Source organism: Podarcis bocagei (genome assembly GCF_964188305.1).
Source record: "Podarcis bocagei genome assembly, chromosome: 4".
NCBI classification, from domain to species: domain Eukaryota; kingdom Metazoa; phylum Chordata; class Lepidosauria; order Squamata; family Lacertidae; genus Podarcis; species Podarcis bocagei.
The window spans coordinates 23,660,292-23,679,280 of record NC_138128.1 but is presented as its reverse complement, the minus strand read 5'-3'; the positions used below and the strand labels follow the sequence as shown (position 1 = coordinate 23,679,280).

At 45.3% G+C, this 18,989-nt stretch overlaps 1 long non-coding RNA gene across 1 annotated transcript; it reads right to left on the bottom strand.

The window, feature by feature from the left end:
- Positions 1 to 9,983: 9,983 nt before the first annotated feature.
- LOC308585154 lies at positions 9,984 to 17,010 on the bottom strand. The gene is made up of 3 exons (XR_014007085.1): positions 16,761 to 17,010; positions 11,836 to 11,936; positions 9,984 to 11,751 (listed from the first exon to the last, which is right to left on the bottom strand). It is a non-coding gene; the product is annotated as an uncharacterized lncRNA (long non-coding RNA).
- Between the last annotated feature and the right edge of the window lie 1,979 nt (positions 17,011 to 18,989).

The window sequence follows — 18,989 nt, the reverse complement described above, 5'->3', positions numbered from 1 at the left end:
TGCAGGTAAGAATTTTTTTTAATTTTCATTTTTATCACCTACAATACTGTTTTATTTATTTTATAGTACAGTACATTGATTATTGCTTTCATTTTACGAATCAATGGTCTTGTTAGATAGAAAAATTCATGTTAAATTGCTGATTTAGGGGTTGTTTTTAAAAGTATGGAACGGATTAATCAATTTTTCATTGCTTTCTATGGGGAAGCGTACCTTGGTTTAAGAACGCTTTGGTTTAAGAACAGATTAAGTTCGTAAACCAAGCTACCACTGTACATTGAATTACTTAACAGTCCGTGCCATGTTTAGAATTAGCTGAAGGAAAGGCTATGGCTGCAATGTTAATTTCAGTTCAGCAAATAAGCCTACCAAGAACAGCAGTTGTAGTCAAATCCAGAGTTTGTAACAGGGCAGTAGGTCCCAGAGGAGCCGGGTTGCCCCCAAAATTGGCGGGGCCAGCGCATGTTGCGTGCTGGTGAGAGTATATGCACAACACGCAACATCGCACACATCTCCTGACAGTGCGCAGGCTGGCGCAGCCTTCCGCTAAGTTACACCGGTCCCAGCAGCATCGAGAGACGCTGTTCAGGTCGGTGCGACCTCGCACCAGGCCTTGCCAGTCCCCATGGTGTCTCCCATGGTGCCGCCTTCTGCAATGGGCCCCTCAACACAGGGGCTGGGATGTCTGGGCCCCCTTCAAATAAATACTGAGGGGACTGAAGACACCTCCGCTTCCTAAAGTTGGCACACCTGGTAAGTACAAACATGGGAGACAAGTGACTGAATCCTGAGACAAGGCAATCATTGCCTCTCCAACCAATTCCCACTCCCCTTCTCCTTTTAAGCTCGCCCCCTGCTTGCTGTTCTGGACTACACTTTAATAATAATAATAATTTATTATTTATACCCCGCCCATCTGGCTGAGTTTCCCCAGCCACTCTGGGCGGCTCCCAATCGAGTGTTAAAAACAACACAGCACTAAATACTAAAAACTTCCCTAAACAGGGCTGCCTTCAGATGTCTTTTGGAGATAGGATAGCTGCTTATTTCCTTCACATCTGAAGGGAGGGTGTTCCACAGGGCAGGCGCCACTACCGAGAAGGCCCTCTGCCTGGTTCCCTGTAACCTCACTTCTCGCAATGAGGGAACCGCCAGAAGGCCCTTGGAGGTGGACCTAAGTGTCCGGGCTGAAAGATGGGGGTGGAGATGCTCCTTCAGGTATACTGGACCGAGACCGTTTAGGGCTTAAAAGGTCACACCAACACTTTGAATTGTGCTTGGAAACATACTGGGAGCCAATGCAGATCTCTCAGGACCGGTGTCCTCACCATAGTGGGAAGGTGTGGTGTGGACTAATGGTCCGTCAGGAGGTACTACAGCTTCCTTGTCTCATGATCAACAACACATTTAAGGGGATGGGTAGCTTTGGTGCCCAAATAATGTACCCATGACTGGGGTGGGAGGAGATGAGCATTAGTATGTTTCCACAATTGGTACAGGCTATTTCTCATAATGGTCTGCATGTAGCAAATATGTCAATCGCAAACACAGTTGTTACTGAACTTGGACTGCCTTTGATTTATTCCCCTAATTTGCAATTTAGTTTGCAATTCAACATTTGTAATTGGTATTTGGCTCACGCCCTTTGGAGCAAGCAAGGTCACTGCTAATTAATGTATTTTGTAGGCCAATGCATGGCAGGCTAATTGCTAGAAGCATCTCTTATAACAACAGGAAGCGGGGAATGCAGTTTTGTGCCCCAATAGAGAAGCACGCTATAGCGTGGGATGACCCCCAGATCTTCAGTGTTCTGCACACACATTTGCAAACACTTCCAGGAAATCGCAGCTGCTTCGGCTGATCAGTTACTGTATCAGGCTACACACTCAATTCTCAGTTTTGACATTTGATTCATGCCACCAGAGCTGCCCAAACAAGCAGCCAAAAGTCACAGACCAAATATATTTACCGTATTTTTCGTCCTATAAGGCGCACCGGCCCATAGGACGCACCTCATTTGGGGGGGGGATGAATTAAAAAAAATTATTCCCCCCCCCAGCCCTGGCTGCTGCTCGAAGCCTTGCGCTCACCTGCCCGAAGCAGGGGAAGCCCTCCGGAGGGCTCCCCGTGCTTCGGGGTGACAGGCTGCCGCCCCAAGCCTCGCGCACCCGGCGGGACCTCCTGCCGGGCGCGCGAGGCTTGCAGACACTCGCCCAAAGCAAGGGGAGCCCTCCGAAGGGCTCCCCATGCTTCGGGTGACAGGCTGCCGCCCCAAGCCTCGCACACCCAGTTGGACCTCCTGCCGGGTGCGCAAGGCTTGCGGACACTCGCGGGGGCTGCAGGCTGCTGCCCGCAAGCCTTGTGAGCCCGCGGGTACTCCCACCGGGCTTGCAAGGCTTGCGGATAGCTTCCTGAAGCCTGGAGAGCGAGAGGGGTCGGTGCGCACCGATGCCTCTCGCTCTCCAGGCTTCAGCGAAAGCCTGCATTCACCCCATAGGACGCACCCAGATTTCCCCTTCATTTTTGGAGGGGAAAAAGTGCGTCCTATGGGGCGAAAAATACGGTACTATGCGTCCCATTCAGGTCTATGAGACAGAGAAGGCCTAATACTTTTCCCATGACAGGACACGGTAATAAACACAGGGGAAACACAAACAATAGGCTGAACAAGGGACACATTTTATTAATAATAAGCGAAATGAGAAGTGCAGGAAGCTAATTTAAAACTCAACCTTGAATGAGCCAAACCCTGCCCATTCCAAGGGGCATGACAAAGTATAGCCTCAAAGCCTGGGACCCACTTTATGATGAGTAGGGAGGCCTTCTTGCCCCATGCATTCCTGGAGTCCCACAACATGAGAGCCTCATGTCCTATATTCAGGTTAAAGTCCCCACACCCCAGAGCAGCTGGCTTCAAAGGTGCCTAAGGGTGCAGACATTTCCCTTCATTAACCTTTCCCACACCTTTCTGCCAACAACGTGGCAAATGAACCTTGCAACCAAATTAACCTATTAAACTGCTTCCACCCCTAAACCTCTATGTTCCCAGAATCAAATACAGAGAAGGCAAAGAAAGCTGCCCACCTCAGCCATTTTGAAGGCAGGCAAAAAATTCCTAGGTAAAGGGACCCCTGACCATTAGGTCCAGTCGTGACCGACTCTGGGGTTGCGGCGCACATCTCGCTTTATTGGCCAAGGGAGCTGGCGTACAGCTTCCAGGTCATGTGGCCAGCATGACTAAGTCGCTTCTGGCGAACCAGAGCAGTGCACGGAAACGCCGTTTACTTTCCCGCCAGAGTGGTGCCTATTTATCTACTTGCACTTTGACCTGCTAGGTTGGCAGGAGCCAATCAACGGGAGCTCACCCCGTCACGGGGATTTGAACAGCTGACCTTCTGATTGGCAAGTCCTAGGCTCTGTGGTTTAACCCACAGCGCCACCCACGTCCCCAAAAATCCTATAATAGAAGAAAAAGTGGGCTGGGTGGGTGCAAAAGATGGTCAAAGAGAACCCTAGGGGTACAGCTAAGGAATATTAAGCCTGTGGTCACACTCCCAGATGCAGGTGACTCGTTTTATTATTCTAGATAATAATCTAGATGATATTATTATTATTATTATTATTATTATTATTATTATTATTATTATTATTATTATTCTTCACCTGCCCTTTATCCCAAGGTCCCAAGGCAGGTCACAACAATTCGGGACAACTTACAATCACAGAAGGAACATGGGTTCTAAAAATATACATCTGAAGTGTCGAAAGCAAATGGCTTCCCCCCTCCCAAAGAATCCTGGGAACTGTACTGAGAGATACAATTCCCAGAAAGCTACAGCTCCCATGATTCTTGGGGGAATCCCTGTGCTTTAAATTTATGGTGTGGATGTAGTCTTTCATGTTCCAAGCGAAAACTGCTTTCAGATCGTTCGGTACAATAGCTATTATCCCATGGTGAGCTACAACCACTAGTAACATGCAAAAAAGAAAAGTCCACAACTGCTGGTAGCCCTCGTTGCATGGAACTATTTAAACAGCCTGTATGTGATGTCCGGGCATATAAATTTACGCCTAGCCCTAAGCACAAGAGACAGGAGATCTAAAAGGATAAACAAGGGAAGCATCAACACTTGAAATGCTCTTTGGGAAGGAGCCTGGCTCTTCAACAGAATCTATAAATAGAGGCCAACAACAGCCCATCATCAGTTCCAAACATTCAAATGAGCCTCCTTAGCATAGTCTATAGATCACTCTGGCTTAGTACTGAAATCCATTCTGTGGGGTGGTCACTCTTATTCCGTTGTCCTGCTCCCCAGATCTCCCTTCAATGTGCCTTGAGGAGACTTGTTCAAGGTGAGTCCTTTCCCTCTATTTCATTCACCTCGCAATTTCTTTGCGACAATGACAAATTGCCTGGGAAAACACAGAGCAACAAAACAATTCTGATAGCAGATCATTTTTCAACATTAAGAGCAAGTTATTTAACATTTGCCTTATGTTAGAAAGTCTGGAAAGGAACCACAGAGAAGCCTTACAATGAGTCATCCATGCCCTCAGGACATGCCCTGAGTATCGTACTCATGAGCGCAGCATAGCACCATTTAATGCATATTACGGGCCATCCTTGTGTTCATGTTATCTTATTTTGGCACCACTTCTCATCCTCCTCAGCAATAAAAGCACACCAGTGACAAATTAAATAACTAAAAATTTGCTGCCCTTTCATGAAGTCCAACATTGGTTGAATTATCCAGAATAGGCCTCACTCTGCCTAATCGTGGAGGTGGCCCAATTTGGGATTTTCTAAGAGGAAAGACAGACTATAAATGAATATATAATGTGCAGGCCTGGCCCGAGACTTTTTGCTGCCTGAGACCATGGTCAAGTAGGTGTCACCTTTACAAATGCAGAAGCTGACTGGGATGACAGTTGAATGCATCTTGGTGGCAGGGAATTGTCCCCCATCCTATCTGAGGGCAGCAGTTGTGGTGGATGACCCTTGCTCCAAAAAGCATGGTCAAAACTGAAGAGTTCAGGAACTCAGACCAGACCAAGTTTCATAAACCATATATAGACTTTACTAAAACATCACTCTACGAAAGGAAAAACTCCAAATGATTACACAGATTAAAATAGGAGGTAAGAAAACAACAAACACGGGCTTATCCAGTTAATTAACATAAACACCTACACTTAAACCTCAGAAGGCTGAGGAACGGGACAAGATGCTGTCAAAAGCCCAAATAGACACTTGACTGGCTGGCTGACAAGAGCTCCCACCAATCCAGGTTTTATGGGAACTAAGACCATGGGCATTCACCTCTTCCACCCAATTACCTTGTGACACCGGCCTTGAAGCCTTAACGGGAGACAGCTGTATGTAAGCTCATTATTTCTGAGGTTCTAGCCCATTTCCATAAACCAGTCTTAAAGGGGTGATATCACCCCAGCAGTCTAGCTTAAGGAGCAAGCAGCAAGCAGCAAGCTAGGGAGCTCTGTCCTCCAACACCTCATTGCCACCCCTCATCCTTCCAGCATCCACCACTCAAAATGGCCACCTCATTCTTCCTAATGTTAGGGCCAGCCCTGATTGTGGTCCCCCAGAGGTCTGCCATTTGGGCTGCATAAGGATACACAAGCTGACTATTTAGTATGGTGAACAATGAGTGCATTGTTATAATTCTAGATGGATTTTTAAAAAAAATACATTGTAAGCTACCTTAAATGCTTTGATGAACAGATCAATCCAACCCGCTTATCCCAGGCTGAGGGGTGTGTGTGGATTCCATCAGTGGCTGAACATGCAGGTGAACAGGAATGTTCTCGGTGATCTGTCTACAGATGCTAATCAGTGGAAGGCCCCCAAGTGGAATGTTCTGAGGCCAAGGATGAGATAGCCAGGGATCTGCTGAATCCCAAGCTGTTCTCCTATCGTCACACAAAAGGATCAGGCCCAATCAGGCCCAGTTGTTTTCCCCACTACCATCCTAGCCCATCTTATTGTGATGAGGCAAAGCAGGAACAGCCATAAACTTCTTGGAAGAGGGAATTTTTGTCAGTTCCCGTGCCATTTCTTCACACAGATCTGTGAGGGGACAAAACAGCATTGAAGGAGGGAAAGATGGGCTGCTCACCTGTTTTTTTTTCCCCTTCTCTTTTTCCCATATTATGTTTTTACTGTGATTTTATTGGTGTTAGGTGCCCTGAGCCCGGCTCTGGCCGGGGAGTCCAGGGTATAAATAAAATTTATTATTATTATTATTAGTCCAGCATTCTGTTCTCACTGTGGCCAGCCTGACACTTGTGGGAAGCCTGCAATCTGGCCATGAGCACAGCAGCATTCTGCCCACTGCCTGTGATTCTCAACAACTGGTATTCAGAGACATAACACTGTTGTTTTGCTATGAATAAGGAATCTTGTGTGGGCTTTTCTGAGAATGGAGCCGGCGCAACAAGGACTGACTGTGAAAAAGTCGCTCAGCAGGCAGGTTAGTGGGCAGCAGAATAGGAAGGGCATGTGTTGTAGAAATAGCTATGGCCCCCACCTGATGCAAAGAAAATTGAAATGACTTAAAAAGAAAAGAAAAGCCACCAGTCTTCCATGCCATTTACTGGTAGGGCAGAAAACAGGAGGACCACAGTAGGTGAGGCTAGAACCAATGACAGGCAGAGCCAACTCATCCTAGTTTGTCCTCATCTACCTCCCTGCTGAGGGACATGGGTGGCACTGTGGGTTAAACCACAGACCTAGGACTTGCTGATCAGAAGGTTGGCGGTTCGAATCCCCGCAGCGGGGTGAGCTCCTGTTGCTCGGTCCCTGCTCCTGCCCACCTAGCAGTTCGAAAGCACTTCAAAGTGCAAGTAGATAAATAGGTACCGCTCTGGCGGGAAGGTAAACGGTCTTTCCGTGTGCTGCTCTGGTTCGCCAGAAGCGGCTTAGTCATGCTGGCCACATGACCTGGAAGCTGTATGCCGGCTCCCTCAGCCAATAAAGAGTTGGCCACGAGTGGACCTAATGGTCAGGGGTCCCTTTACCTTTACCTCCCTGCTGAATTCTTCACTCAGGTAACACTGAGATTAAGGAGGGGGAAGATGACAGGAAAGTAGGTGCTGGCTGAGGCAGAGTGAAGTTGGTAGGGAAGTTCCCCATTTACCCAAATGGACCAGCATCCACGAGATTGCAGTATAAAGACAAGATCCTGCAAATTTGGTATCTGCTCACTCCTGGATTAGGGACCTCTCTATCGTATCCATGAAGTGTAATCCTAAATTGTCAGGAATATACAGCTTGGGGTGGGAGGAGAAAGAGGAAAAAGTGGTCCAAGGGATATAAAATGTATAATGAGCAGTTGCAATGACAAAAAACAAAATATTGACAGTGTGACCATTAACAAGGTGGTTTTGGTGATATACATTATGGAAGTTCCAGGTGTGTGTGGAGAGAGATATAAATACATGGTAAGGGTTAACATATGTTTAAGAGTGTGGAGTTGCCTTTTGAACACTTCCTTGTTGTGGTTTTATTAGTGTGGGGTGTGTGTGTGTGTTTTCAAAATTTATCTGTGTTTCCCCTCCTGCGTTTAGCAGGGCATAAGCGAAAAGCAAAACATTTTCACATCAACAAAATATTTTCTCTCTTTTCCTCACACTTCAGTTTCAGTTTATGGGGTTTTAATTATAGCCTCCAGAGTCCATAAATAAAACAGAGGGAAATGAAACACCTCCTTGCGTTTTGCTAATTGTTGCACAGCAGCCGCTGAGTGCAAAGGCAGCGCCATCTACTGGTTGATCTACACCAGATGCATTGCTCCAAAAAGTGATATTAGAAACACGCAGCCCCACCATGTGGCAGACAGTGGCCAATACGATTACTATACCAGTCATTCAAATGGGGGAAAGACTGCAATGTAGTGTCGTGTTGATCTTGTTTTTCATGAAACACCATGCAGAATGGTTTGAGGTGTACAATTTCTTCTATAAATGCCTTATATGTTCCATGAGTCAGGAATCATACTGTTCAAACAGATATCATAGAATGTGTAGGTAATAAAGGTAAAGGTACCCCTGACCATTAGGTCCAGTCACAGATGACTCTGGGGTTGCGCGCTCATCTCGCTCTATAGGCCGAGGGAGTCGGTGTTTGTCCACAGACAGCTTCCGGGTCATGTGGCCAGCATGACTAAGCCGCTTCTGGCGAACCAGAGCAGCGCACAGAAACGCCGTTTACCTTCCCGCCAAAACAGTACCTGTTTACCTACTTGCACTTGACGTGCTTTCAAACTGCTAGGTTGGCAGGAGCAGGGACCGAGCGAAAAGGAGCTCACCCCGTCATGGGGATTTGAACCGCCAACCTTCTGATCGGCAAGCCCTAGGCTCGCCCTAGGTTTAGACCACAGCGCCACCCGCGTCCCTAGAATGTGTAGGGATGGGCTATAAATCAATAGAAAAAACAGATGGTGGTCACCATAGATTAATGGTAGACACCATGGAGGCAGTGATGGAAACTGCAGGAGGAGAGAATTTCTTGTACGTGCTTTTTGCTTGAGGGTCTCCCACATTCATCTGGTTGACCAGTATGAGATATTGGACTAGATTGGACTGTCTGATCCGGCGGACTCCTCTTATGCCAGGCGTGTCCAAACTTTTTTCAAAGAGGGCCAAATTTGATGAAGTGAACATGTGTGAGGGCATCCAAATTGAGCTCTCTTTTTTTTTACAATTTTACCCACAGGGGCTGGATTAAACCAATAGATGGCCCATATTAGGCCCCCCAAACTGACTTTTGACATGCCTGTCTTATGTCCCTTAGTTGCCCTCCAAATGTTGTTGGACTTCAATGCCCATTTGCCTCAGCCACGCTGGGCTATGGTCATGGATGATGGGAGTTGTAGTCTAACAGCATCTGGAGGGCACCCCACTCATTATCCTTGCCACAGTACTGGATCAGAAGGTCCAATTGTCTTAATTTAAGAAAGCTTGTTAAAAAGGGGGGGCCATAATTCAGTGGTAAAACACATTACTGGCCTGCAGAAAGTCCCAGACTGAATTCCTGCTGTCTCTAGTTAATATATCATACCCTTCCAGTGTCCTGATTTTCCTGGGATGGTCCCAGAATTACAGAAGCCCTTTCACCTTCCTCCTCCCTCAGCAAAAGAGTGGGGAGGAAGAAACTATGATTTCCAGAAGCAGCCACAGCGGAAGTAGCCGCCAACCCACCAGCACCTTGATGTGCAGTGGCTTCCAGGAACCAGAGTCCTAGGCGGCATTTCCTTCACTTCTCCTCCTCTGCCTTCAGCTTCCAGGGAAAGAATGTCATGGCTCCCATCAAGCACTGGCTCATGCAGCAGTGCAGCACCAAGAGATGTGCATCCTGATTTTCATCTGAAGAATGTTGGCAGGTGTGAAATAGCCATGCTAGTGTCATATCTTTATTGGAGCCAACTAAAATGTCTTGGAACACCGAGCAAACGTTTGAGTCCTCCAGCACTCTTCTTCAGGCTGGCTGTTAAGTGAAATAGTCACAATGGAAGAATCTCAGCAAGTCTGCAATTTTCAACAGTCTCAAGAAAGAGTGCAGGACGTGTTTTGGAGTCTTAAACTGCAATTCAGTCCCGTGCCCAGAGAAAGTACACTGGAACTTACTACTGTTAATTAGGCTAGACTGTGCTAGGTGCATGTTATGTACTAACCTTGGGTCCTAGAACAATAGGCAAGTAGGATCCTAGAAGTGATTGGCTTGCAGGAGAAGACCAATCAGGCTCCAGGAAGAAGTTAATCGGCCTATTAGGCTGGTAGGAGCGTAGAATGAAACAACTGATTGGCCTGCAGGAAAAGACCAATCAGGCTATAGGAGGGAAGAAGAATCAGCCAATCAGACAGGACGCATTGTGTAAATAATGTATATAAAAGCCTGAGGTTTGGGGGGGGGCAATTCAATCACTGTTTTACAAGCTGCAATAAGGAGCATGAAATCACTACAGGACTCTGACTTCAGACTGTATTTTACACAGAGGGCTATTGAAACAAAAGGAAAGAAAAACAATGAGATGGAACAAGTGATTAGGCTGGCATGAAAAGCCTCTCTCCATGATTATTCCACTCCATGCACTGCAACACAGCAGGTGGGCAGCACTCCTCAAAAACACCAGATAGTGGGAGTCCTGTTGGGAGAAAAATAGTCTTCCTGGGCAATGAGCCTAAAGTTTAAGAGCAAGGGGTTTCTGTGGTGTGGAGTCATGACTATTGATTGGAAGTCTTGTCCTGTCCATGGCATCAGTGTGGGTGTGTTTAAGGATTTCCCAGTCTACACCACAGGAATACAGTGGTACCTCAGGTTAAGTACTTAATTCGTTCCGGAGGTCCGTACTTAACCTGAAACTGTTCTTAACCTGAAGCACCACTTTAGCAAATGGGGCCTCCTGCTGCTGCCACGCCGCCGGAGCCAGATTTCTGTTCTCATCCTGAAGCAAAGTTCTTAACCTGAAGCACTATTTCTGGGTTAGCAGAGTCTGTAACCTGAGGTACCACTGTATGGTAGAAGTTCAATTGAAACAAAGGGCACTGGGAATTAGCTCTCTTGCCAATCTGCCTAAAATTCATTCTTCTGGTTAGCCTTTAATTCACAAAAACCAAATCTAGTTAAATGTATTCCAAATTATATTACCCTTCCCACCTAGTCATGCACACCTGTGCCCCCAGAATCCTCTGTCATATTTTAAAGATCAGGCTTCCGCACTTTAAATAGCTCTGTTTCCTAGAACTATGTTTGAACACAGCTAAAGTGTCCAGAAACATGTGGCCTTCCAGATATTGTTCGACTCCGGTTCCATCAACCTCAGCCAGGAAAGAAGAAGAGGAGGAGGAGGAGGAGGAGGAGGAGGAGTTTGGATTTGATATTCCGCTTTATCACTACCCGAAGGAGTCTCAAAGCGGCTAACATTCTCCTTTCCCTTCCTCCCCCACAACAAATACTCTGTGAGGTGAGTGGGGCTGAGAGACTTCAGAGAAGTGTGACTAGCCCAAGGTCACCCAGCAGCTGCATGTGGAGGAGCGGAGACGCGAACCCGGTTCCCCAGATTACAAATCTACCGCTCTTAACCACTACACCACAACGGCAAGGGCATTGTAGCTGAGAAGCATCCGGAGGACCACAGGTTCCCCATGTGCACCAGAAGCAAATCTTAGGATACGGAATCAGAATCATAAAACAGCTGGAAGGGACCACAAGGGTCAACTAGTCGAACCTCATGCAATTCGGGAATCTTTCACCCCATGTGGGGCTCAAACTCCCGATCCTGAGATTAAGAGCCCCATGCTCTACTGACTGGGTGGAGTTATACCTCAGTTGTGTAGAATAACTGGAAAAAAATTATAATGATAGGGTGACGAGTTGTTCAGAGGTCTAGAGAGCCAACACTTAACCCCACTTTTCCAACCATAACCAGGGCAAAGGAAGAATTTTTATATTGCCTTTGAATACACACATTGAAATACACACATTGAAAAATGAAGTTGGTAGCAAGAGATGAACAAACAGCATTCTAACCCTAAACATCCAATTCAGTTTTAATACAAAAGTTTCTTAAAGGCTACAAAATTGCTTTGGTTATTAGTTCTGCATTAAGCACTTTGCAGACAAAGAGTATATGTCATGTCATCATTGTAACATACAGTAGTTTGCACAGTATATTTAAACAAGAAATAGGCATTTCTTCCTCCAATTCCCGAAGTTCTTTTGCAAAGGCTTCTTTCCTGCAGAACAGAAGCACAAGTTAATAAATTATTGCGATGACATGAAAACACTTCTCTGCTACACGCGGGGGAGGACATACTTACCCTCTTTTAAGAGAAGACAAACCAAACCATTAATACACACCCTGCAAGCCAACCAAGCAAGAGGAGGGCTGGTACAACATAAGTGGAATATGGGGTTGTCTCTGAAGAAAGAAAATAAAGGTTTTATTCACATTGTGGCTGGAGACATAACGTATGAAGGTCTTTAAGAGGAATATTTTGATTCCAGAGACTGGGAACCCATCAAAGGTTTAGAAAAGGATACCTCTCCCAGCCAGCCAGCCCAGTCAGGCCTGCCACCAGCAGTCAGTCAGTTCAGGAACTGTCCAAAGGTCCCAGGGAATTAGAGTTTCACTATGGCTCAACTCTGCTGTGCCACCAATCACTGCTCTCTGCCTTAGCAGACAGAAGTACCACATTGGGAGCCAAGCATTCATCCCATCCACCATGATGGTTAAGGCATCCGAACTGCAATGCCCTGCCATATACCGTATTTTTCGCTCCAAAAGACACAATTTTTTCTTTCCTAAAAAGGAAGGGGAAATGTCTGTTCCTCTTATGGAGCAAATGCATGGTCCCTGGAGCCAAATTGCTCAGGGGCAAAAAGCAGATCAGGCTCTCTCTTTTTTTTCTTTTCTTTTTTTGAAAGAGGGAAGTGGGTGTCACGCCACAGGTCTCCTTGTGTATTTATTAGTGTATTAGACATCTATCCCATCCACCCCCGTGAGTTCAAGGTGATGTACTTTTTTTCCTTTCTGCTTTATCCTTGCGATAACCCTGTAGGTTAGGCTGAGAGACAGTGCTTTTCAGCACTGCAGCTGAAATTGATTTCCTCTGGCATGAGGTCACTGCAGACTTATTGGTACTGTGTTATTTGCCTGGATTTTTCACATATCCAGTCCGAATGGCTGCCCTGTCCTTTAGAAATCCTCCATCTCTGATTATTATTTTTTAATCAAACTTACACAGTTGAATGTCTGTGTGCCACAAAGCTGTTAAAGGTACAAGGGTCCCATCAACCCTAAACCATGCAAAGAACTCAAGGTTAATGTTATCAGGTCTTGCCTCAGACTAAGCTTCATCTGGCAGTACCACATGGTTTGAATCTAGAGAAAAATTAGAGTCACACGTAGCAAGGAAAGCCCCAAAATGAACCGGGAAATCCCTTCTCTGTTATTTGGAGAAGGGAATTCCAGAAGCAATCACAACTCTGGTTAAATACAACGAAAGAAGGGAACAGACTAATATTGCAGAAAGCAATTGCTCTGAATGTTGCCTGAACATGTTGTTTCATAACTTTCATTCTACGAGGGCTTGATATTTATTTTAAAAAGGAAGGAAGGAAGGAAGGAAGGAAGGAAGGAAGGAAGGAAGGAAGGAAGGAAGGAAGGAAGGAAGCTCTGGGACTGGTACAGCAGTACTCCCTCTTGGCAGTCTTGTGTTATTCATTAAGCAAACAATTTCATCACAAGAATGCATGACACAGTGTAATGGTACTATTTTGGACACTGTTGCAACACAGGCTAAACTTGGGTTACCTGTGCATCATTGGGAAGGATCCTACTGCTTGAGGGTGCACAGAGCACCCAGAAATGCAATGCACTTCGCAGACATTTTTGCAATATGCAAACCTTACGTACACGGCTCATCACCATGGCATTAATTTGTGCTCGCATATATATACTGTATTTTTCGTCCCATAGGACGCTCCGTCCTATAGGACGCACCTAGTTTTTTTGGGGGGAAATAAAGGAAAAAAACTTTTCCTTTATTTCCCCCCCAAAAGCAGGTCGGGGAAACCAAACCAGGTCGAGGAACAGCGGGGTGGCGGCGCTGCGCCTCCCTGCTGTCCCCCAAACTTGTGGGGCTGGCCAATGTCTGCCCAGCGCGAGGGGCGCTCTGCTTCAGGGTGCCCCGCCGGCCAGGCGGCAGGCTACTATCCGCAGCGTGGGGAGCCCTGCGGGGAACTCCTGCAGGGCTGCCTAGGCTGCGGATGTGTTCCCGAAGTGCCGGGCGCTCTGCTTTCAGGGCGCCCGACGCTCCGGGAAGCAGGCTGCTATATATCTATATATCTATATCTATATATAGATATATATAGATATATAATAAAAAGAGTTATTAACTTAATATTCCTTAACAGGGTGGTGGAAAACTGCAGAATAATGATAATAAAAATAACAATAAATATAATTTATTATTTATACCCCGCCCATCTGGCCGGGCATCCCCAGCCACTCTGGGCGGCTTCCAACAAAATAGTAAAATACAGTAATGCATCAGACATTAAAAGCTTCCCTAAACAGGGCTGCCTTCAGAAGAGTTCTAAGAGAGCAAAGCCGTAAAACATGCTCTTTAACCGAGATCCAATTTAGCTGAAAGAAGACAATGAAAGGGGAAGAGTCAGAAACATTGAAACACCCACCATATGTCATGAGGCAATGAGCAGCTGGCTGGGAGAGATACTGTTTCAGGGGAATCGTTAAAGGCATGAAGGCCTGCCAATGGCACACAAATAAATGGGGCAGACATCAGTGCAGGTTGCCAGAATAAATATCCCCAGAAGCCACTCCCTCTGGGGTAATACATAAAATGAGTTCATTGGTTTCTTCATTCCAGAGATGACATTTGTGCATTCTCTCTCTCAGTTAACAAAACTTCAGTACAAAAACATAATAATTAAAATGGTCATAAAAACTACCAAGTTACAGTGTACGCCTATACATGCCCATTTGGAAGTAAGCCCATTGAAACTGGTGGCGCTTACTCCTAGGTAACAGGAGGTATGATTGCAACAAAACCTGAAGCTTTCCTTTTAGGAATCCTAGGTGCCGAAATCCCAAGGGAGCAGAAAATAGTATTTATGTATGCGACCACGGCTGCGCGGATATTATTGGCCCAGAGATGGAAAGAAGATAAAGTTCCTATCAAAGAAGAATGGCAGATAAATTTAATGGACTGTGCCAAAAGGGCTAAAATGACCGGAAGAGTCAGAAATTAGGAAAACCAAAATTTTAGTAAGTAATGGGGGAAATTTATAACTTATCTTAAAGACCATTGTAAGCTAATTGCTAGTATGATTGGAATATCACTTGTAGTTTAATGGTGAATTTTGGATACAGTGTAGAGATAAAAGATTTGGATTATTATAAAAGATGCAGGAGGAAATGATTTACAATAGGACCCACAAAGGGGAAGAGGGAAGTCTAAGAGATTCCTTGGAATCTTGTTTTTCTGTTGTATGATGAAGATGTGAATGTAAAATGTTAATCTGAAAAACCAAATAAATTGTTGTGTTTTTTTTAAGGAGGTATGATTGCAACAAGTAGGCCACGTATCCACAGCAGTGACCAGAGCAAGAATGACCACTGGGAGGAGCGCAGAGAAGAAATTCCATGGCGCATCTGCAGCAGCACAACCGGACGCCTTCATTTGCCCCAGCTGCAACGAAACATGTCTCTCCCGCAACAGTCTCTAGAGCCACAGCAAGCGCAGCAAGCGCTGTGGCTCTCCAGTGGTTTGACTTCACCCCCAAAGGCACACTCCTCCATTGTCTCCCAAGACAAATGGATGCCAACCACAAAAATAAGCCTAGGTGGGGAGGGGATGCTTGTTGCAACAAAAATGATCCTGTCTTCCTGATGAACGTTTAGTAGCAGCAAGGACAGTATCGGATGGCGTGGGGAGGCTGCATCGCTCACTTCCCTCCAACGCAGTTGCTGCAGCGTACCAGGATGGAGAGGGGGAGGGTTGGTGGTGGCAAGGTTGGCACATTTTAAATGAGGCAGCAGGAGCACTGTACTGGCTCCATTGCTGTGTTTGCACTGCATCAACCTCACCACCGCCACACCCCTCTCTATCCTGTATACCTGAAGGAGCGTCTCCACCCCCATATTTCAGCCCGGACACTGAGATCCAGCGCCGGGGGCCTTCTGGCAGTTCCCTCATTGCAAGAAGTGAGATTACAGGGAACCAGGCAGAGGGCCTTCTCGGTAGTGGTGCCAGCCTTGTGGAACACCCTCCCTTCAGATATGAAGGAAATAAGCAGCTATCCTATCTTTAAAAGACATCTGAAGGCAGCCCTGTTTAGGGAAGTTTAATGCTGTATTGTTTTTAACACTCGATTGGGAGCCGCCCAGAGTGGCTGGGGAAACTCAGGCAGATGGGCGGGGTATAAATAATAAATTATTATTATTATTATTATTATTATTATTATTATTATTATTATTATTATTATTATTATTATTATTATACACAGCTGGCCAGGGGAACAGAAGAGCCCCGGCATGTCATCTGCTGCTGGGCAAGGGGCTCAAGTGAATGCTATAAAGACAAAGATACAACAGAGCATCATGTTTTAGTCTGCAACTTTCATCTAAGTTTATCTCCACTCGGGGAGGGGTACAAAAAACAGTACAGAAAGTGTCAGTAAATATTAAATGCCAAATTTCTGTCTTACTTGCTAACGAAACTAAAAGAGAAATCTGTTCACAGTTTCAAGTTCTATTATTAATCGATAATCAAAAGCAATGTAAAACAGAATTTTGATGCTCAATTCTCCTTAAAGGTACACACTGTACTGTGCTTACATTGGCTACATTTTCAAACTTAGTTTTTACAGCATGGTAGCTACATTTAAATCACAGTACCATTTAAGATTATACGCACTGGGTTCATCCGTAGAGCTAGCAACTTTAGCTTTCCGCTGAGAAAGGAAAAGTATTCAGCTACTCACTCCTACTAAAGGATGCTTGTAGAATTACCAAACAATCAAAGTAATGCAGAAGAAAGAAAAAGCACTTTTTAAATAATCCAATGGAAAACAAGACTAGGTTGCTAATAAATGAGATTGCAGTGCCCTAAAAATAAAAGAGCCCAACTACAAACTTAAGGGGGAAGGACTAAGCTCTTATCCATGACTTGCACACAGGTGATCAACAATTCTAAAACATTTTGGCTTTTCACCATACCTGATTTTTCCATTCCTCTCTTGTGTGTCTAAGCAGAACTAACGTTCGACTCTGCTGTTACATCTCTGAGGCTTCTGGAGCTTTAAATAGAGCAAAATCTGGAATGCACTGCACCTGCTTCTTTCACTAGGGTAAGTTATCTGCATTCAATGGTTGGAAAAGACAGGAATTTGGGCCCTTACACTTTACAGGTCATTCTGTCCATTATTAGCGTAGAGCAGAGCTTTGAGAATTCTCAGGTGGTGTTTTTGCTGGTCAGTCCAGCAAATTCTGATGCCTTTTTTTATAATCCCTCTAATAAAGCTAAGGCAGAGGTAGTCAAAACGGTGCCTTTCAGATGTTCTTGGATGACAACTCAGTCCCAGCCAGCATGGTGAAGCATGATGGGAGTTGTGATTTGTTTGGTTTTTTCCAATATAATCTTTATTAGTTTTCCAAATTTCACACTTTAAATACATATTATATTACATTTTACATTTGTAATTTGCTCCTATGAGCTGACTTCCCTCCTTCCCTCTTCTAATTTCTTTTTGTCACTTCCAAATTTTTCGCAATGTCTTTTATCCCATTGCATGGGAGTTGTCGTTCAATGACCTCTAGAAGACACCGCATTGACTATCCCTGAGCTACGGAATATGTCATCATGCAAATTATCCCTGCACGGATATAACCACAAACTTGATGCTTTTTCTCACTGGGATTAGGCATTAAATGAAGCTTTGCTTAAAACTTTGCTCCAAAATGGAGGACTTATATTTAACTCTTTCATCTTGAGTGTCATTTCACTTTTATCACCAGGCCAAAACAGAATAAACTTTAGCTGGACCAAAAGGAGAATGGGGATTATGGAAACAAGGAATCACAAAACTCTGGATGCCATAAGCTTCTGTTCCTATTTTAGGAGGTATTCTCTGTTCTGGTGTAATGCTAATGACCGCACCAGGTTCCCTTGAGATATTTTGGACTTCAACTCCCATCATGCCCCAGCCAACATGGCAATGGTCAGGGATGATGGGAGTTGTAATCCAAAATACCTGGAGGGTATCAGGTTGGGAAAGGCTGACTTGAATTTATAAGATATAACCAAGTCTGATATGAATGTATTTTCCACACGTTAAATTGCATAGGATTTAGATTATGGTGCAGAATTCAACATTATATAATAATATAATAATAATTTATTATTTATACCCCACCCATCTAGCTGGGTTTCCCCAGCCACTCTGGGAGGTTTCCAACAGAATATTAAAATACAATAACCTATTAAACATTAAAAGCTTCCCTAAACAGGGCTGCCTTCTGATGTCTTCTAAAAGTCTGGTAGTTGTTTTTCTCTTTGACATCTGGTGGGAGGGCGTTCCACAGGACAGGTGCCACTACCGAGAAGGCCCTCTGTCTGGTTCCCTGTACAGTGGTGCCCCGCAAGACGAATGCCTCACAAGACGGAAAACCCGCTAGACAAAAGGGTTTTCCGTTTTGGAGGTGCTTCGGAAAACGAATTTCCTATGGGCTTGCTTCACGAGTTCCTGCGGGGGTTTTTTCCTTTCCCCCCTTTTTCTAAGCCGCTAAGCCGCTTATCAGCTGATCCGATGAGCAGATAAGCCAATAAAAGCCGATAAAAGCCGATAAAGCCGCTAATAGCGCTAATCCGCTAATCCGTCAATGGGCTTGCTTCGCAAGACGAAAAAACCACTAGACGAAGAGAATCACAGAACGGATTCTTTTCGTCTTGCGAGGCACCACTGTAACTTGGCTTCTCGCAGCGAGGGAACCGCCAGAAGGCCCTCGGTGCTGGACCTCAGTGTCCTGGCAGAACAATGGAAGTGGAGACACTCCTTCAGGTATACTGGACCGAGGCCGTTTAGGCCTTTAAAGGTCAGCACCAACACTCTGAATTCTGCTCAGAAATGTACTGGGAGCCAGTGTAGGTTTTTCAAGACCAGTGTTATATGGTCTCGGTGGCTGCTCCCAGTCACCAATCTAGCTGCCACATTCTGGATTAGTTGTAGTTTCAGTTTGAGCACTTATGTGGGCCAGCCCTACCCTTAGGCAAAGTATGGTGGCCATTTCAGGCAGTTGAGTTTGGGTACCATGAAAAGCAACCAGATTGTTAGTCATATACCGTATTTTTCGCACGATTGGACGCACCGGACCATAGGACGCGCCTAGTTTTTTGGGGGGGAAATAAAGGAAAAAAATTTTCCCTTTATTTCCCCCCCAAAAGCAGGT